Source organism: Tympanuchus pallidicinctus, unplaced genomic scaffold, assembly GCF_026119805.1.
Source record: "Tympanuchus pallidicinctus isolate F22 unplaced genomic scaffold, pur_lepc_1.0 scaffold2, whole genome shotgun sequence".
NCBI classification, from domain to species: domain Eukaryota; kingdom Metazoa; phylum Chordata; class Aves; order Galliformes; family Phasianidae; genus Tympanuchus; species Tympanuchus pallidicinctus.
Genome location: NW_026294721.1, coordinates 21,722,213 through 21,743,341, shown reverse-complemented (window position 1 = coordinate 21,743,341; position 21,129 = coordinate 21,722,213). Strand labels below are relative to the sequence as shown.

Genomic DNA, 21,129 nt, shown 5'->3' with positions numbered 1-21,129 from the left:
TATGTAAAGAAACAGTCCTCAGAACAAAATGTGGACCTGGTGTAATTCCTCTGAACTTCTTAGCTTAGGTCTCATGACAATAGTGAAGCTGCTTCCATTGCGGCCCGAGAGAGAATTTGGGCAGATGAAATAAAACGAGAAGTGTTGTGGTTTGTATTTGTACTTGCTTGCTTTGCCTGCTTGATCACTGTGCTTTAGGTTCTTGGCTGGGCTCCTGCTTGTTAGGGAGAATGGCTGCAATTCTGTGCTTTAAATGAAAACCAGGCTGCATTCATAGTGTAGGTTTGCTAGTAAGCATTGTGCAAGCTGCTAGTAGTTTTGTGGGGTGATGATGTCTGCAGCAAGTTGTGTGGGATGCCAGTATCTGCAGCAAGTTACAGGGCTTTGTGTGAGACCCTCTGAGTTATCCCAGAGCAGAGATACAGGCTGCTGACTGCAGGCTTGCTGTGTCCTCTGGCTTGCTGATGTGTGTCTCCAGTTCATTCTAGATCTGATATATGGCACCATTCTGCCATCTCATGCTGTAGCACTTTTGAAAAGCCTGAATGAGTTGACTGTCTTGTATCTCAGACTATTTTCTGCCAGCCTTAAGTAAGTTTAGTTGAAATGTGTGCAGATGTTTTGGCACTTAAAAGGAGAGACATCCTCCTGTGATGATGACCTTGTGACGAAATCTTGGCTGAGTAACTTCCTTGTGTAGAGCAGCCACATTAAGTGTGTGGGTATTTTGTTTTTTCCTTTGCAGCGATGGGTATTTGATGGAGTATTTCTGGGTTCTCTTCTTGTTTTTCTGCTGTTTTAGAGAAATGAAGGTTCGGAGAGGACTCTTCAGGGGGAATGCAGGGATGCGTACTGTGGAAACTTGGATTACTTCTTTTTCCTGTTTTTCCATTTTTGCAAATATGCCAGGGATCAGTGACCCAAAATGTTCATTTTTATTGGCTCCTGGGTGGATTCTGCTGTCCTTTCTTATCAGGAGGGCAGTACTTTCCTTAGGAAATACTTAAGCAGTACTGCTGAGCATTGCAGCTGCAGGGAGCTGTGATTTCGGGGGCTGGTTAGGAGAGATTTGAGTACTAGAGAATGCCTGCTGTAGGGATTTCTTACTAGAGGCTGGGCAATGACTGAAACAAATCCTAGTAGCTGGTAGGTGATGGTGAGTAATCAGTGGATGACATCTCAGCCAGATAAAAAAATCCATACTGTTCAGAAGCTCTATATTAGGATGTGCAATTACACTTGGAATCCATGCTGAAAACACACAATGCTGTATTGTATTTGTACTGCATTGTATATAGATCTCCTGTGGGCAAAGATGAGATTTTGCCTTTGTCTGCTCTACTGTGAGTGGAACTTTGCAGCTGGGAACAGCATAGCAGGAGGAGACTTGCTGGGTGTGTTAGCTCCTCTAAGGCCACACTGCTGCCATCCTACTGCTGTGGGCAGGTGAATGTGGTGGTGAAGGACTGGTGGGATAGGTGAGAGCTCTTAGGGAGCGCTGGGTGCTTCAGGTGGGACAGGTGCAGAGGGTGACTGGGGAGGAGAAGCAGCAGTGTTACCAGAGGAGGTGAGAAAAGCCAGGCCTTTTAGCCAAGCAAATGAGGCCTAAGAGAGGGGATATGATTCCAATCTGCAAATACAGCAGGGATATAAACATTAGAAGAGGAGAGGAGCTATTTAAACTAAAGAACAATGTTGGCATGGGAACAAATGGATGTAAACTGGCATGAATAAACTTAAGCAGGAATTGAGACGGTTACTTCCCTAAATGGAGTGAGGTTCTGGAATGACCTTCAAATGGGAGGAATGGAAGCAGGACCCCTGACTGCCTCTTAAAGATATATCGAGGAAGTTTGTCATGTGCTTGGCTGTGGTATTAAAAGAGAGACTTGGTGACTCAGGAAACCTTTTCTGTACGCCTGTGCTAACTGGATATACATTTTCTGTGCCAGTGTTTCTTATTTTAAAAATCTGACATTCACAAATGACATTAAAATAAAATGCTTGCTTTACGGATTGTATCACTGCTTAGAAAGCATTGCAGTATGCTTAGTGGATGCTTTCTGAAATATTTTTGCAAGTTTAGGCTTTTTTCCTCCAAAATGCTATGTGTTGACTTAGAGTAGTATCTGATCAAGTCAAAAGATTTTTACATCAAAACTGTGCAAAAAGAGACAATTTTTTAATCTATGTGTGACCTGTTTGAGCTTATCCTTCAGGTTAAAAAATAAACTTCAGAAAACATTTATATTAGCTGAAGTAATTCACAGATTCTCAAAAACAGAAATTGAAAGGGGTGGCAGATCCAGATGGTGTGAACTGAGAGCAGTGCTCTAAACTATGCTGTGGTTAGAGGACTGAGATGAATGAAATGTGAAGTAACTTTGAAGATAGGTCTAGTGTATGTCATTGTGCATGGGATTTGTTTCACTTACTGTTTTGCAGAACAGCTGAGAGTTATCTTGAGTAGTGGTTGCAACAGTTCCACTTGTTCAGAAGCCTGTAGACCATTCTAAAAATATTGTGTGTGCAATACTAAGTACAACCAGCTGCAGATGCTATGCACTAGGTCCTATGACTCTCATAAGTACATGACAGCTTCTAGAAGATGTAACAAATATAAAAATGGAAGAGCAGCTGCAATGAACGTACCAAGGATTAGTCCAGTGCAATGGCCATGCAGGATGCGATGCTGCCACAGGGCGCTCAGCTGGTTGCACCTCTGAGCAACACCTCTGAGATGCCTCTGAGTACTTCTGCATGCTCCCCTTCCCTTCCTGTGTGCTCTGACAGAAAGCAGCCTTGTGCCATTGCAGAGAAGGCCTCTTGCAGGTTGACTTATACTTTAGGCTTATTTGTGGCCCACTGAAATCAAACATGAAAATTCACTGAGGAAGAGTGAAGATGGGTGCATTTATGCTTTTCTGACTTACATCCCTTGCAGAAGACCCTGGAACACGTATATCTATATCAGTTCTTCTCCTGGCTCCTCCAAACCCTCTTCCCAAGCATAAGGGTGCTTTTTGCTGTATAACATTCCAGTCTACCACCCCACCAAAAGCAGAGATCTTCTCACTGACCTCCTGCTGCCCCTCTGAGCTGCTCTGTGGGCTGATGGGCTCCATACCTCATGGGCAGCCACCCCAGCACTACTGGGCCTGTTATCCTGTCCTTGTCTTGGTATGGATCTGAACAGAACATTGCTATCCTCAGAGCTTTAAGAAGCAGGGGTTACCATTGAGAATGCTTTGTGTGGTGTCCTGCTTGAGTCGCCCTTTTTAAAAAATATATGTTCTGCAGGGGAAAAATAGGAACAGGATGACCTTATGCAGAACCTCCTCTATATGTGCTCTCAGAGGCTCTGGTTGTTCTCAGCTGGGGATTGCTGGAGCTGGGTACACCCTCTGCTGTTCTCAGAACGTCTGGTGGCTTTCTATCCCAAATACTAATCTGATCTGTCTGCAGCCCCCCTGGGACCTTATTGCAGGCACCGTGACCTTTGGTCAGGTGTGCTGCATGTCTGTAGGCCTTCTTTGGGTTGTTTGAGATTTCCCTCATTCTCTTTGCTCTTGTCTGGGCTCCTTTGTTTGGAGACTTAGTTTTCAACAGTAGGTGAGCTTTGGTGTTATGTAGTTGCTTTGTTTTCTTAATGATTTGTAACATTTTATTAGCTTTCTGGATTGCTACCAAGGTAGTTTCCTGGATATGTCAATTTGTAACACTAAGATGTGCTGGTGTGTGATCATTTTGGAGTCCATTAGTTGTGCGAAATCATGGTTGTACCTTTCTCTTGTACATCTTTTGCCACTTATGTTTATTTGCTAGTTCACAGCTCAGTCTCACAGGATTATCTGGAATTCCTCGCATCCCCTCCTTGTTACCCAGATAGCTGTTCCATCAGCAGCATCCTCAGCCCACTGCTCAGACTCCTTCCTGATCTCAGGTGAGTGTCACAGAGCTCAGGTCTGAGCACAGATGGCTGCAGAACTTCATGGTGACTCCTGCTCACTGCAGGAAGGGACTGGGTACCCTTATTCTTACCGTTTCCATTTTTCAGCCCTCTTATCTGTCCACACAGGACCTTTCCTCTTATCTCTCTCACCTGAGTTCCCTTAAGAAACCCCTCACCTTTTGGGGAGGGGAATTTGAAGTCCTTTTGGAAATCCATGTAGGTTGAAGCATATGGCTGCATCCTATCCGTGTTTGGCACCTTTGAAGAACTTCGATAGTTCCAGGCCTTGTGCATCTGCAGGCTGCTGCTGAGCCTCGTGGTCCTCTGTGTGTTTAGAATGAAAAAATGAGGCTCAGTTTAGTTGAAGATCTAGGGTGGATCTCTAAGTTCTGTCTCCTACAGTTACATGGATTTTCTTTTTTTGAACCGAAATGTGCTGAGCTTCTGTCTCCCCTGAAAATGTGGCATTTGTTTGAGTAAATGTTCAGATTTTTCATTTCTGCTGAAGAAACACTGCATCTTGTATAACGCTGATTAGTGCCTTTTAAAGCATTCTGCATAACTGTTTGCATGATTAAAAAGATGCAGATTTCTGCTTTTATCAGTAGCCTATGTGCTGCAGTTGATAGAAATCTAAAACAGGTCTGAGATGAATGGAGTCAGACATGGTTTACTCTTGGGTATTTCTTCATGAATGTAAACTGTTAGCTTCAGTAATAGTACAGTAAGAGTAATGCTGCTTGACAGAGAAAGGTTTGGTACAGAATATGCAGGTTTTCACTTCTGATCTCAATGCTAGATAGCCAACGTTTCTAATTCTGGTTTATGTTGCTTTACGAATAGTGCTGGTGCTGCTGAAATACTCCTCAGCAAACTTACATCAGGCTTCTTCTTGACAGCTTAATCTTTTGGACTTCAGAATTTAAAAACCTCTTCTGAAATCTCAGTGGTGTCCCTCTGTAACAATGCCAGAATAGAGTTGTAACCTTCTGATTCAGTCATCTAGCTCTTACTGTTTCCCTGTCTTTTTCTTTCTTTTATTTTTTTTTTTTCCTTTAGAAATCTTTCTTTCCTTTGTCTTCCTTGCTGGGTTGTGTTGTACCCCAGGTAATGTATCCCATCAGACAAGCATCAGCTCTGCCTGCCCTTGGGAAAACCCTTGTTTTGGAAGAGTAAGGCATGCTCGGCTATGATATGCTTTTAAGCAGCTCTGCAGTGTTTAGTTTCTTTGTTGAAGGGTGTGGGGTTCTTTTTTTTCTTTTTTTTTTTCTTTTTTTTTTTTCCTTTAATGCAAGCACAGTTTAATTTTCACAGGGAGCGAAAGAAACATTTCTAAACATCTGCAGATATCCAGTGTACAACACATGTTTAAAAAAACACCCGTAGGCTTGTTATAGGCACTAAAATGTGGTTCATACAGGACTGTTTCAGAACTAATTTTTCTTGTGTTTGTTATTTGGCTGTGGGGAGAGGTTTCCTGGTATAATTATTGTGTGTAAAGGACAGATTCCAAAGGGAGAGAAACTGGCAGGCACAAAATGTTCTTTACCTTTATGAATCAACTTGTTAGAACAGAATAAGCCACCCTAAAGTTTTCCTATTTTGTTGTTGTCTGTTTATAGAAACATATAGCTTCTTTGTAGCATTTTCAGGATAGAATGTATTCCAGTCATTGAATTACAGTAACTTGGTGTGACTAATGTTGGCACAAATCAGTTCAGCCTTTATTGGAAACATCTGAAGTATAATTTCACAAATGGGATGGAGGGAGGTGCTGCAGGGTGCTTACTGGCTAGCTGCCTAATTTAGAAAAGTAGGAGCTTGACATTAAGCCATCCTATGTATTTAATACAGAATTTCATTATCTGGAAGCAGTAGCTTAGTTAAATATGACAACTAGTTCATTGCTACAGTATTTACATTTGCCTTGTTAATTCTATTTGCAAAGAGGATTATTGTCAGGAAAGGATGTTTCTCTGCAAGGTATGAAATTGTGTGGCTATGGAAGATGAAAGGAAATCACAAGGCAGAGGAATATGGAGGAGGTGTTCTCTCATAAGGAGAATTCAGTGCTATCCTGATTAAATCGGGATTTAAACACAGCATAATGGAAAGATAGTTTAATTTGGTTATTTACACAGTACAAAGATATATATACATGTGCAATGTGATGTACGAACTTATGGAGCTATTTGTCTGAAAGTAAATGCAGTAGGAAACCTAGATGATTTTGGCATGCATAGTACTTAGAAAACCTTAAGCATTATGCCATTGTGTAGCCTTACAAAGTATCCTGGGTGCCCTGGATCTAGTTTCCATGACATACACAGAGGTGTAGGGCCAATACTCTTGGAGCAGGAAAGAGGTCTTGCTGGTTGCTCTGCCTTCTCCATCCACCACCAGGGAACACCAATGGAGCTCCTGCAAGCCCTGTGATTTCCAGTGGAGCTGGGAACGTGTATGGGGTGTTAGTCCCCTAATTTTCCCAGATTGCCAGATCAGCTTCAGGTTTTTGCAGAAGACAGAGCTGGTAGGCACTTGGGTGTTAACATGAAATTGAATCAAAATTTGAAGCCTGGTTGGTTCATGGACAGCTGCTGGAGTGGTGTGAGATGGTAGTGAGAGATCTCTTTGTTAAGTGGAGCAAGCAGAAATAATTTCCAAAAGACATGCTGGCTATCCTGTGGGTTGTGTCTGGAGACCTCTGCCACTGAAGATGATGCCCATGGTTTTGCTGCAGGGAATTCTTGTTGGATGCATCACTGGGCTGGCTGATCCTGAAAGAAACAAGCATAGGGATAAAACGTGTTCATGTTTCTATTGAAGTGTGTTAGGACAGAGTTAAATTCTGGTAACCCTTTTTTCTTAGAATGCTGTAAAATAATTCAAGGAGAAGTTACATAAATATCTCTTGCTGTTTTCTCTAAAAAAGTCTCATCAGCCATTGGTGCTCTCCTTCCCATTGCTGGGATGGGAGCAGGGTTGATCCCGATGGCTGCAAGATGGAAGCCTCTTTGTCTGCCTGTTGGAGATGCTGAGGAAATGAAAACGTGCAGAGATGTAGAACTTCACAAGATAGCAATGTGCAAGAGGGTGTGTGCTTCTACAAAACACAATTCCCACCAAGATTTTCTGTTCATCCAGGCTAGCAGAATGAAATCATGCTTTTCATTACTTATCGTCAAATTCTTATTAAGTTATGAAACTTGAGAAGAAAATGAAACAGTATGAAACAAACTTTGCCCTTCAGGAAATTAAATTTTATTTTGATATTAGTTTTTCCCAAAGGTTCAGATATGAGGGTCAGCTTAAAAAACAGTAGCAATGACATGTATGCTGATGGGTAAAGAAGAAGGGAAAGGTGGTGAAGATTATTTCACTTGAATCTGAATAGTGGTGAGAACTGTGTACCTGAGAAATAAGTCATATTTTTAAAGTCCAGTGAGAACCTGCTTGCATGGTTTTGCTATTTTTTTGTTTTTCTTTGTTTTGTGTTTTCACCACACTTCTGGAAAACAGTGCAACAATGTGAGGCCGTCAGTATAAGGAGGGGTTTAGCTAACACTCCTGGATATGGAAAGCTTTGGCAAATAAGATTTTTTTGTTTTGTTTTGTTTTTGAGGAATTTGAAGTCTGTTAGCTTAAAAGGCCATCAGAAATAAGAAAAATGTTTGAAAACACTTGTGTATGTGACACAGAAGCAAAATAACTTCAAATGTTCAAACTTTCTGCCTCAGAAATATTTGAGATTGGATGCATTGTTATATAAGTTTGTGGGCTGATGAGATGACTACCCAAGGAGATTAAAATAACTTGGTGAGAAGACAGTATTTGCTTTAAACATGTGCTGTTACTCAAACATGTGCAAGAACTGCTAGCAAACAATGCTTGGCTGTATCAATGTGTTCTAACCTTATTTTTGTGATCTTTCCATGCTGTTACATCAGGTGTTTATCTAACTGCATTTTTCGCCAATTCTTGTTTCTTCTTAGCTTCGTTTTCGGTGAATTCTCCTATATATTTCCCTTTGACACAGGGATATGTTGTTTTTTTTTTTTTTAAAAAAGACTAAGCTTAATGATCAGTATATTTTATATACCAAAACAATATACAGGAAGCAGGTTGGGGTAGATATACGGGCATTCAGAAGCTAAAAGATCTCTCTTGAAGACCTACGAGATATATTCTAATGTGATAACACTGGGTGCAGATCATCAGGCAGTCACATAAGTGGTCCGGGGAGTTGGGTCTGTGAAGCCTGGCAGTGTACTGACAGCCTTGCAGCAAAATATAAGCCTGATGGAGGGATATGCAATGAATTGAAAGCAACCACAGGATCACAGAATGGCTTAGGTCTTGAAGATCATCTAATTCCAACCCCCTGCCATGGGCATAGTTGCCACCCACTAAATCACTCTGCCCAGGACCACATCCAACCTGACCTGGGTGTTTCTAGTTTGGGGAAGGTGATTAAGGTGGGAGAACTGTTAGTCTCCTAGGGACATCAGAGCACTGTAGGAGATGTGGAGCCAAGGCAGACCAGGAGTGATGGGAAACTCAAAGTATCATTGATGCTTTTGTACCTCACGTGGGAGTTGCATTTTAACTGTTTCCTGGCCTGTGTTGAGGGTCACCAGCACTGCCACATCTTGGCTGTGAAACACAGGTATGGCTTGTGGCTTTTCCAGTGTCTTTATTCTGGGTTGGGCAGCCAGTGGGTAGCCACAGATGCAGTGGTGTTGTGTGAACTTCTTTTTTTTTTTTTTTTGTTTTTTGTATAGAGAAAGTTCTTCCTAACTCAAGTTTTTTGTGAATGTGTTGAATGAAATGGTTATTTTCCTAAATTTAAAGCTTGGGTTCTCCTTCTTTGAGTTCTTGTGGCTAAAACTGTGCTACACTGTAGATCCATTTGAAGACAGATAGCTCAAGCAAAAGATTCGCTTTGAGGGATTTGGCCTGCTCCTCTGCTTCTGCTGTGTGCTTCTGAACAATCTGGAAGTGTAAGTGTGGGCCTGGAAAAAGCAATAGCGAAGCTGGTTGACAGTATTCCAGCTCACATTAGGACTTAATTTGAGAAACATGAGCTTGTGTTATAAATCTGAGATTTGGGCTTGTAACCCCTTAATTTTTGACCTGATAAATCCTGTCACTCCCAGCAAGCTGTTAAGGTTCATCTCACTAAGTGCCAAGGATGTTTTAAATCCATGGATTATTTAAGTTATGCCCGTGCCAAGGTTTAAAATAAGACTGCTAATACACGGAACACGCCAGCAGTAAAACCAGGAGTGGATGGTGTGGGATCAGTTCAGGAGACATAGTGAAACTGGGCTTTGACAGCATTGGGGTTCTTTGAGGTTACAGGAAAATATTTTCGATGTAGGTAAACACCATGGTGGGATAAGATTCTTTGCAGGAGGAGGTGTGGAAACTGGAGAAGAAAGTATTAAGCTGAACTTAGATTTTAAAAAAGACAAAGGTAATCTAAGGATAGTGTGTAGTGATGCATGTACTTGTGACTCCAAAATGGCTCATGCTCCCAAACACTGGCTCGAGGAGGATACTTGCCAGTGCTCAGGTGGAGGCAGTAGCCAGCATGTAAATTGATTAATTTTAATTACACAAAGGGGCTGGATGATGAAATGAGCTGCAAGGCTCAGGAGTGAAATAAGCCAAACTTCCACACGCAGAACTAGTTGCTAACCTTGAGATAAAACTGCACTATGGAGCATTAGGAAGGCATGCTTTATACTGAATACATTATAAGCCCCCTAATGATGTTTTGCATGTATGTGTGTATGTATATACACATGGATAGTTTTAAAACTATGCATTTAGTTTTTTGTTTTAAGACCTTATTTGTTTTAAGACCTGTATTTGTCCTGAAAGATTCTAAAAGTAGCTAAATTTGGTAATAAATATGATTTGTTTTCTCAGAAAAGTTTGGGTCTAGGAATTTCAAGCTATACTCCTTTGGATTTTCCTTGCAATTCCTAATGTAGAGATGTCTGTAACTTTTATTTACTGTTTGTAACTCAGAAATGTAAGATAACTCAAATGCTTTCATGGCACAGCAGAAAGTTTAAGAAGGTCTGGAGAGATGCATTATAAAGCTAGTAAAACAGGCAGAGCTGGATGATAAAAATGAAAACAAAGCCCAACATTTTCCAAGAAGATGTTGTCTGAATGTGGCAAGCTTGGGGATGAGCAGCATTTCTGCCTTTCTCAAAAGCTTTTCATGAAAGAGTCCTTTTTTCAAGCAGATCAGTACATGCATAAAAACCTGGCTCCTCTAGAGAAGCTTTCTATAATATGATGCAGAAAGTATTGGCATACTGTATGGAAATAGGTGATAAAATTACCTGTGCTTTTGAAATGGATGTTTTGATAGTTGTGAGTCGTAGCTGCTTCGAAGGCACCACGTTATCATCTCAAGTTCAATAAAAAGCTTAAACTTAAAGCAAAAGAGTTACACTCAGGAGCTCCAGCTGGGGAGAACTTCTCAGTTTTGCAAGGTGAGAGCAGTGCAGCTGAAGCAGGTTGGTGCCATGGAGTGGCCACGTGAGATTAATGGGGTTAACCACTGTACTGAAATAACAGTTCAGGTCTGGACCAGTGGTGTGACCTCCACTAATAAAAGCTTACAGGGACCAAACAGCTTGCAAAAATGGGATTAGAAGTGGTCAGCCAAAGCTGTAGCTACCTCGCTGCCTACCTGCCTTGCTCAGCTCTCAGGAGGCACCAATTGGTAGCTACCTGGGGTGGCTCCTGCCTCCCTGGTGAACCTGAAGTACATCATGATGATGTTGCCCCAGAGCACTGATGGGAAGATAGGTTTGTTTTTTTTTTTATAACTGCATTAAGGCACTGAACTAGAATGTTGGATGTAGATTGTATGTTAATAGTGGTTGTATTACCTGTTGCAGCAGTTGTTTGGACAAGTGGCACAGTGAAGTAGTAGGAATGCCATTGCTCTAGGTATCGTATGGCAGAGAAAAATTGGTGCATGCCTTCTGTTTAAAAAAAAAAAAAAAAAAAGAAGTAGATGTTTAATTTTTCTTCTTTTGGAGGGAAAACACAAACTGAATTTCCATTTCTTAGCAAACTACTATGTTTTGGGATTATTGAATGAGAAGCTCTAAAAAAAGCTTGTGTTTGCTTGGGTGACCTTAACATGTTGTTTATTCTTCACTTGTACATCAGCCCTGTCTGTACTGAAGAAGTTTTGTGGATTTTCTGTGTTCCATGGTTGGCTGTTGTGTCTTTTTGTTTGTTTTTACCTTGAAACAATTTTTAAACTTCTACATTGCACATTGAAGTGCTGAGTTTTCATTCTTTGCTATTTCTTGATTTTTGTTTCTAATAGAACACGAACTTGTGCAGAAATGATTTATTGCCCTAAATGGCAGCAGTTGGTGTGTTGGAGGCATGACACTGTGTGTTTACAGAAGGAACAGGAATGTGATATGGAAGGTTTTAAAACAAACATTGAAGGAAAGAGTAATTAAAAGCCCAAGGGGCGAATTGCAACGTAAGTTTATCTATAGGTAGGCTATGTTAGAGTGACTTTCTTTAACCTTGAAATGTGAGTTAAAATGCATGCATTGAGTTTATCAGGTCTTTATTCAAGCAGTTGTTATGGCTTGAGGTGGAAAGAGCAGCGTAAGAAATATGTTTTTCATCTATAAAGGGATTCATCACCGTTGTTAATGATGCCAACTGTGTTACTTGAAAGGTAACAGAGTTGGGGTAAGACCGGGCTGGCTGTGAGGAGTGCTGTAGCCATGGCTTACCTATGGTCACTTATGGTCTCTTGTGAGTGTGATTTAACCATGGCACTGAGCATACTCAGTTCTGTGAAAGACATTGTTTCAGCATCCTCAGGGCTATGGGTCCCAATGGTTTGGGATACTGCTAAGTCACCACAGGGATTTTGCTTGTCTGGGAAAATGGCTTTACGTGCCAAAAAGAGCTTGTTTATTTTACTTACCATGGTGTAATTCTTCTGCCTTGTTTTTGCATTTTAAGCAATGTCTTAACGCCTGTAGGACTTTGATTTGTGGCCAGCTTATTTTCCTGCTGGTGCTGATGGGATAGATGGGCTGAACTACTTCCCTCTGATGCTCCCGAGGCCTGGTTCACGTTTCAAAAGCATGTCACTTAGTCCACGTGAATGTGTGCCTTTTCCCACCTCTACTACAGGGTTTATGGACTGTGCTGCCTTTTCCCCAAACGGGCTGTGAAGGGGGAGCTGTGTTTGGATTAATGTCTCACAACTGTGCACTGGCTGTAGTATATGTGCTGCAGCACAGCTGTCAGAATGGAGACAGAGCTGAAAGCAGTTACAAGGCATCCAAACAAAGGGATGCAGACGTGGATCTATGCTGTGAAGGTGCCCATCTCTGCTCTCTGCATAACCGCATTGTGCTTAATCACAAAAGTATCTGCTTGAATTGGCAATGCAGAAGAATTTAAGGCATGTTCTAATGTCTCATTTATGTCAGGATTCCTGCATACATTAAATATTTGGTAACTCTGCTGGTGTGTTTGGGGGGAAAGGTGGAGGGATGTGGCTTGAGTAATGCTGTGTAATTGGCAGTAAAATAGATATGCATCTGTCTATCCTTACTGAGCTGTAACAGGAGTGGAGACATAGGCATCTCCAGGCATAGCTCCTGGGGAGACTTCAATGCAAATGCCTTCTGTGAGTGAGAAATTGCCTACGTAGACAACAACTAATGCATCAGTGAGTGCATCACTGGAGGTGGTGGCACATCCAGGAGTGGGGACAAGTGGAATTCATATGGCTGGTTCTTCAGTTCAGCTCTTAATTTAGATCATGTAAGATGAAGGAAGACTTCGTAAATGACCTGGAATCACTGGCAGAAAAAGCTGACTAGAAGATAGCTTTCTAGCCCCTTTTGAAGTAACTTACATGTTTAATCATTGTTTTTTCCCCATCAGCAATTGCTTTGTTCAGTGAGGAGGGTGAAGCCCAGCAGCTCATTGGCCATTCAAGCAGCTGCACTGATCTGGAGGCCTGCTTCTGGCATTCTGCACTGAACTGAGGCTCTTCATGTTGAAATGAAGAAACTTTCTTGGAAATGTAAGTTTCAAGGCATTTTTGGAATAAAAAGAGACTTTTTTTTTTTTTTCTTTTATGTTCCCTCAGATATGTGCTGTTAGAAGTATGATCAACATTGTGATACATCAACATGCTTAAATGTGATCCAAAAAATGTATGTGGCAAGTACAACTGCTTTTCATTAATTTCTTGCTCAACTCTTGAAAAACATTAATATTGAGATACTCTATTCCAACAACTTTACTCTCCTTAACACAAAAATTCAAAATATGTGGAGAAGTGAAATGAAGAATAATGTGCATCATGCCATTGCAGAGCAGAACACAATGAAGGTATTGCAACTCCTGGCACCTATTTCTGCCTTTTGAGCCAAAGTTGGCATGGATGGTGGCATGGTTGCTGGAGGGGGTGGCACTAGAAACTGTTTTAACATGATAGCAAACCAATGAGCTGTATTTATAAACATAAGTATGGTAAATATGTACAAGATCATATCATATGTATATGCATGTGGTATTAGTTACTGATGGTGTTAAACTCTTATTATTATAAAATCAATGTGTGGCACACTTGATTGTAGAAGGGTTACTTTCTGCTTAGTGCTGCTAACTGAGGACATGTATATTGAATAATTAAAATAGTGTGGGAGAGGGGTTGCTTGCATTACTTTTGTACTGTGCAGTGTTGGGATGGCTGCAGTTTATCTCTGTTGAATATGGAGATGCTAATGGCCTTCTTGACTCAAACAGAAGTTGTATAAATGAGTCCTTCAAAAGCTCTTATCAGCTGTTAAGATAAAAGTTATGCTATGGTTAATGTGAATTGCTGCTGAAGGAATAATGAAGAGAAGAAAAATGGAACATAAGATATTGTTTTAGCTCAGCAGCTGTGGTCTCTGTGATAAAGGCACATAAATCCCTTCACATGAAACAAAACACAGTTTAGGAATTCTTTTAAATATTTTAGCCTGTCTTGATTATATATTCCTATTTAAATACTTTAAACTCTGAAAGGAAGTTTTCTTCACTCTTCCCAATGCTCTGTGAAGTCCTCTGAGGGAAAAGGAAGGGAGTGTTCAGAAAACTATTTCTGACATTAAATGGCTTCTGAAATGCTGAGTGGGTAAAACCTTGAATTTGTGTTTTGGGAGTGGGCGTTTGCAGGGCAGGAAAGGTTTTATTTAGAAGTGTCTGGTCCATGCAGGGCCGTGGAAGTGTGCGTGGGTCTGGGGTGTCCATCAGACTCCAGCATGGATCCCTGGCCTCGCTCTGTGCTAATGGTGGGATTGGCAGGGTGCTGTTGCCAAGCTTGGGACTGACTGCTCAGCCACAACCCATCTCCTGTGCTCCTTTCTCACCCTGCGTGCTGTCAAGCTGAACAAATTCCAGTGTTAGTGGAGCTTGTAATCAATTAGGCACAAGGTGAAAAGGATAAGAAAGAAATACAAAAGGCAATAGCTGAGTGTGAAGCATCAGCAGGAATTCATTAAGGGCCATGTGATTGATGGCTGCCCAGCATCTTGTTTGTGTCTGAGCAAGCTGTGCCAAAGCCATCCGTAGCATACGCTGCACGCATTAAATTTGTTTTTATCCCCACATCTAACTATTTGCACATCCAAGGATGTTCTCTACTTCTATAATAACCCAACCTGTGTCACTGCTCTCACCCATGTAGAGGTTTGTTTCACTCTCACGCCCCAAGAATTTCTGGTCTGAAAAACCAAGTTTAGTCTGAATTTTTAGGTCTTTTAACTTCATCCTTATTTAGTTTATATCAGCAGTTTTGTACAGCTGTCTGAGGAGTTGTGAACACCTCTCACAGTTTGCACTCAGTAAGCTTTTTCTTCAAGTTTTTAAAGAAGAAAAATGTGAAGTGTGTGGATCAGACTCCAGAAATGCTTCTGTAGTGCTTGCTGTGGCTCAGTGTGATAGGGGAAACAGAATTCTGGAGGGGAAATCTGTCATTATGGCAGCAGGAATAATTTCTCATTGAGACTTGCTATTCACATGCTGCTTTTATGCTTCCTATTTCGGTCTCTAAAAGAGTCTGTGTATTATATGGTGAACTAAATGGCTTTTTAATAAGCTCGTAACTACTGTCTCCCAAACTCTGTAATTTAGACACTTAAGTGAATAATAGCACATGATGTATAATAGCATGTTGCCTTCAGTTTTCCATACTCTATTAGAGGGCAATGATGCACAAATGTATAGTTAATTAGGTCTTAATTTTCAGTTCTTTGCAGTCCACTTTGTACAGATATCTTTATTTGTATTGCACTGCAGTTGAATCACTGGAATAATCTGAGCAGTTAGACTATCCAATTATGATTGCAGTGAGGTTAATAAATGAAACTCCTCCTCCAGACTTTGGTTTTGTTTTGATTAAGGCATACAATCACAGTAGGGAAGAGCCCTCTGTTTTTAATGTATCCTTCAAATTGGTTTAGTATATGAAAGTACATCTAATAAATCTCTGATGGAAGCCGGATTCCAAACATGGCTTGTATCTGAATGGGGATGCTGGCTCCTAGCACCTGCTGAAAACAGTTGTGTAAGGTCACCCTGTTGTAATGTAGAGAACAAATTGCATTTGCTTCTGGACAGGACTAACCTGGCACCTCAGTAGAGAGGGATTTGCCGATGTCTTGGGTCCTTATGGTGGATGGGATTTCATGTTCTCATTTTTAGTGCTTTTCTTCATTCTTCCTTTTTTTTTTTTTTTCTTTCTTTTTTTTTTCCCCTCTCACAAGATTCTTCTGCAGTGAAATGTTGAATAGATATCGGATACCTCTTTTCTTATTGATGTCCCATTTGGTTTCCCATTGTCCTGCTTCTTGCAGGCATAGCCTTTCATTAGAGCTGATGGGTAGATTTTCTGCTTGGACTATATTGTGCTTTCGTATCCTCATTTTGCAAGTGCCTGCTCTTTGTTTTTTGTGTTTTGTTTGTACAAGTCCACTTGGCACCTGCATCCTGAGGACAGGCCTAGGGCTGTTCTGAAAGAATTGAAATTGAGCTGAAAGGATTACTGTTTTCATCAGCAGTCCATTCATCTTAGATTTGAGACAAGCAACTCCATTTTATGTTTGAGTATAGGTAGCTGTTTTTAAGAATTGATCTTTTTACACACAAACTATTCCTGTCAAATCTTTATTTTGTTCCAGTCTTCTAAGTTTTAAGTGGCCTGGGAAACACTTAGATCTGGACAAGCCATCTTTTATTACAAGCAGTTGTCTAAAGAGTTCTTATGATAGGGAGCAAAATCTAATGCAGCCTAGAAGTGACTGTGGAGAGGATCAGCAGGCAGTGGAGCTGATGAGAGGAAACAGTGGAGGATTTTCAATTGCATCTTCTTTACTGATGACACTTGCATCTTCCAACCACGCAGATCTATTGAGTGCTGGTAATTTACTGTTGTGCAGGGACAAGTAGAAAAGATGGAAATTGCAAGGTATTTTACATATGCACACAGTATTATTGTTGGCACTGCAATTCTCTAACGTCTGTACTGAAATAATTACCGGTGAATTATTTATTGATTGATATTATATCCCTCCCTATGGATTGTCTTCATGTTTTGGTGAATTAGTGAGGGTTTTTTTCTAAGTATGGAGTGGCTTTCGTCATGTTTAAATGTTTAATCTCAATGGAATTGGTATCAGGAAGGAGAGGGAACCTGGTCATCATCTTTCTGTTGGTAAAGAGGTAATGTCTGGGTTTTTAGTAGTGAAAAAAAAAAAAAAAGAGAGGGACGTGCTTTTCCCAAGCCAATGTCTCAAACCAAAGGGCCTTTTAAAAGGAAATCCTGTGAAGAAGATGGGATGTTGATGACCTGGAAGATATTACGCACTGGAAAAGAAAGCAGTCTGAAAATGCAGTGACTTGGACAACAGTACTAGTTCTCTTGTAGGTGAAAGGAGCAGATATTTGGACTTCTCATGAACATTAATACTATAAGGAAACATTAATACTATATAAGGAAAAGTAAGAATTTTCTTGAACGATTCCTTTGAGTAGAAAAATGTTTTGAGGACGCTGCTGCTGAGCCTTGCTTTAGTCAGTTGCTGTCATGGGCTCCTAGAAAAGAGACTTTTGTGAGTCTGGGTTCTGGGTGGCTCTGTGTGTCCAACAGGTCTCAGCATCTGCAAGGTTCCTATCCGGAAAGCTGAAGGCTGGAGGCTTAATGACTTTAGTAGTCTGCTTGGTGAAACACAAAGATACAAAGTTCACTTGAGAAATGTAACAAATCTTGATGGTTTCAGCAAATCTTGGCCTTCAGAGAGAACTTTTTTTTTTTCCGTGTTGAAAGTTGATAATGTTTTCTTTAATTCTGAAAGGCAGAAAAAGGCTTAAAGTTTTATTTTTCTTCAGCTTGAAAGAAATTCTTATGGACTCCTCCCAGAGATCAGTGAAGTGCTTTAATCCATGGGGTATTGATTTATATAAGCTTCAAGCCAGGACATTAGTTCTCTGAGAAAAGAGATCTTCGCCCACTAAACATGACTTAAATATGTACTTCCTGAGGTGAAAAGGTTGAGATGTCTTTAGCAGGATGTGCACTACTGAGAGAATTACTAAGGAAATCATACATTCCCAAAGGCTTAATATTCAATTCTTAAAACAATTTAAGCTGCTAGTGATTTACGTAGGGGATTCTGTTGTGGAGTAACAAAAAGAGGGGGAGAACTCTGCAGTTTGAGTAGATGGTCTGTCAAATCTCCAGATAGGAGGTGTACCAAAATGTCATAAAAATCCAAATTCTAGAGCTATATAAGAAGTGAGTCAGTGATCAGACAGCATTCAGTGGTAACAGTTTCTCTATGCAGCTCTTGGGTGCTGTTTACGTTGCACTGTCTTCCCACATGCATGGATATTGGAGGTTCTGACAGGCTGTGTTCTGCATGAACACCATCTCACAGATTATCTCTGATTAAAATTTGCATTTTAAGTATCTGATTGTGGCTATAATTTTTCTGGGTCCTTTCCCAGAGCTATTTCTTGTTTCTGAAACCAGAATGGGTTTAGTAGCATCTTTTGGAGTGGTTGCACATCACATTACTCTATATGAGTTTGCCATATTGTCTTTTAGAAGGCATTTATTAGAACTTCATTAGAACATTCATTCATAGAACTTCATAGTGTCAGTTCTGTTCATGCAAGGGTGTGGAATTCGTGGTTCTGTTTTCTTTTGTGTGGTAGGGGTTTTTTTTTTTGTCTATTTTAAACCACGGCTGAATATTTGAGCATTGATTTTTATTTTTATTATTATTTTTTTTTTTTCTGAGCCATTCCAAGTCCCTTTCTAGAATTTATGGTTTAATTAAAAATCCTGTAAGGTTTTATAACTTATGTAAAAGTTAGCATTTCATGTGTATTAATTTACATTTGTTAATACTGAATTTCACTGATGTTATATTCCTTGTCCATCTATATCACTTAATTCTCCGAGAACTCCTGACAGTCCTGTCAGATCTTGCTTTACATCAGCATGTCATCTGGTGATGCTACTACCCTTCATCTCTCCCCTCACTGCCTTGCTTTCAGTTCACTGATCTGTGAAATATTCTGTAGCACAGGGGTATGGGAGACTGCTGCTAAACTCAACTACCATGCATATTAAGCCCTTATTTTTCTCACCTTTGCCCATCTCTTGTGTGCCCTTCCCTCTTAACTGATCATCCCTTGGGAAAACACACACGGCAGTCCTTGTTTCCATCCTCTCTTGACTGAGTAGGCAGCACAGAATGTGCCTTGTTCGAAATGCTTCAGGAAATATCGAATGTTAAAGCTGCTCTAAGAAATGGTTTGTGTGCTGTGGCTTACCAGAGTTATTAGATCTGGTGACCAGAAAAGTTTGGGCTCGTGTTACAGTTCTTGGTGGCACTCAGAGCAATCCAGTTCCTTTGGGTTCTTTTGTGAATTCATCTTGTAAAATACATCTGCACTGATAATCATATGAGTAATGCAGTGTTGGAGGCAATGCAACAATGCAGTAGCTCAAAGAATGAAGGCAGGGTCCTGTCTTGATGACAAGAATTATGGAAAAAAATATTTTAACTAAAATTAAATGGCTTTTTTTTCTTTGGCCAGTGCTTCTCAATTGCTCTGGAAGCACTGAAAACTTGCGTGTATTCCAACCTCAAGACTTTCTTTTCCTTTTCCTTCCTTACCAAACGTCATGCCGAGAAATACACCAACTCTGATGACTCAGGCATGAGAACTCTATTTCCTTCCATTCTTAGTTTACCTCTCATATACGTGTGCATATTCTATTAATTTTTTTCTTAAAGTCACTGTTTGGTGTTAACACTGGGCAATAAAGATGAAAGTGTGCAGTCCATTCCATGGTGTGGAGCATTGCCTTTATTTGCTGGTTGCCATCCTGTGGTCCAAAACTGATGGGTAGGGCTTCGGTAGTTTTAGTTACGTGATCAAAAAGTATATGCTTTAAAGTACAGCTTTCTGAGCATTTCTCTGCATTGTAGTTAAACTCTTGAGTGCTGAGGGCATATCAATATTAAATTTTAATGATTGACAATGGCATTTTTTAGCTCAAAATGTAGAATCACTATCCTGAGGAACCAAGGCTCTGTGGTTTCATTAAATATCACAGCAGAATCCATAGAACTTGATGTTAGGATGGCAAAAGTCTGATTTAATAAAAGCACCAGTTTGCATATAGCTATGATTTTGGTGTGTATGAACTTTAATCTTCAAAGGTTCATAACTATTCTCTGTTCAAATGTTAATAGAAAATTTGGGGTAGCTTCCAACAATAAAATTAAACTGGCTACCTTTCCTATGAGACTTCCTGCGTTTCCTGCTTCTGTTTTGGCTTTAAGTTAATAGTGTTAAAAAACCACCCTTTCTTGTATTGCTTCCTTAGCCAAAATGCAAAAGCAAGAAAGCATTGCAGCAGGTTTTTAAAAAAATAGCACTATTATGAGCAAGAAAACAAATGAAAAACAAAAAACCACCTTCAGCACAATCACTTTTTTTTTAATGATATTGGTCAGAATTTCAGGTTTCTGCCATTGTGTTTAAATAAAAACACATTTCTGTGCCTGCATGTTAACATCTCAGCACTTACGTGTGCAGAGAAAAGGCTGAGTTTGTAAGAGAAAGGAGGTATTCAGAAGAAGACATTCTCTATAAAAAATTTCTTGTCTTGAGGAACAACTGGAAGATTAGCCCAGGTAATGGCATGTGTGTTACTTCAGGGAAGTTTATTAAGCAGCATGTGAGCACTATGCTGAGATCAAATGGTGATTGAGTGTTAATCAATAATTCTATTCATGTGGGTCCAGTATTTTCCAGCTCTTAACTTGTTTCTGTATATAGTACTCTGATTGGACCCATTATTTCTGTTGCTGTCCAAGATAGTAGCCACTTTCTTCTTAATTTAATTTGTCTTTTCTTTGGACAGTCGATGTCAATTACTTTAGAAGCATTGAAAATGTGATGCGTTGCATCAGATTGATTCTGGCTTTTATCTGTGATCCTCCGCATACAGTTGAGCGGTGCTCGCTCAGGGTAATTATTTCTTTCCTTTGCTTGAAAATCTTGCCACCTCACATGTTTAGCATTAGGTGATGAGTTGCAGTGTAGGTGGTGGTGTGGAGATGTCTGAAAAAGAACAGCACTTCAATTTTTGTTATAATAGCATATGCTGAATGTGAGGAAGTCCTGCAAGCAGACTCACAAAAGGAAATGTTTCATTTTATGAAGCTGGTACGCTGAAGGAAGAATTAGGATTCTACAGATTTTATTTGCTAAACCAGTACCCAGCACCTACCCAACAAAACACTTCAGGGCAGGATTCCACGTGCTGCTTGGGAGCACTTTGTCTTGTTCAGATACGTGTTGCTGGAATTTTCCTGCATTGCGCAGCCCACCCACTCTGTGTTATTGTGGGAGGATTATCAGCATTGCACACAACTGTGCAATGGGTGCAGAGGAGGTCGGAGCTGGTTCTGTGTAATTGAGTTCAGGATAGAAGCACTGTGCTGCAGATTGGGTGGCTCCAAGCAGCCTTAAGCAGTCTGGGCCAGTGCTGCACTGGGGGTGTACGTCTGTGTTCTAAAATCAATATC

The 21,129-nt window shown here is 40.4% G+C and overlaps 1 protein-coding gene across 11 annotated transcripts in view; it reads left to right on the top strand.

Annotated features, from left to right (window-relative positions):
• The window catches only part of APBB2 (amyloid beta precursor protein binding family B member 2), a 153,529-nt gene that overhangs the window by 634 nt on the left and 131,766 nt on the right, over positions 1-21,129 (top strand). For 10 of the 11 annotated variants that reach the window (XM_052682765.1, XM_052682769.1, XM_052682777.1 and 7 more), the window contains exon 2: positions 12,914-13,055. The exons of the other annotated variant lie outside the window; for it this stretch is intronic. The gene's annotated coding sequence lies outside the window, so the exon portion shown is untranslated. The remainder of the gene's footprint in view (positions 1-12,913; positions 13,056-21,129) is intronic. 11 annotated transcript variants of the gene reach the window in all.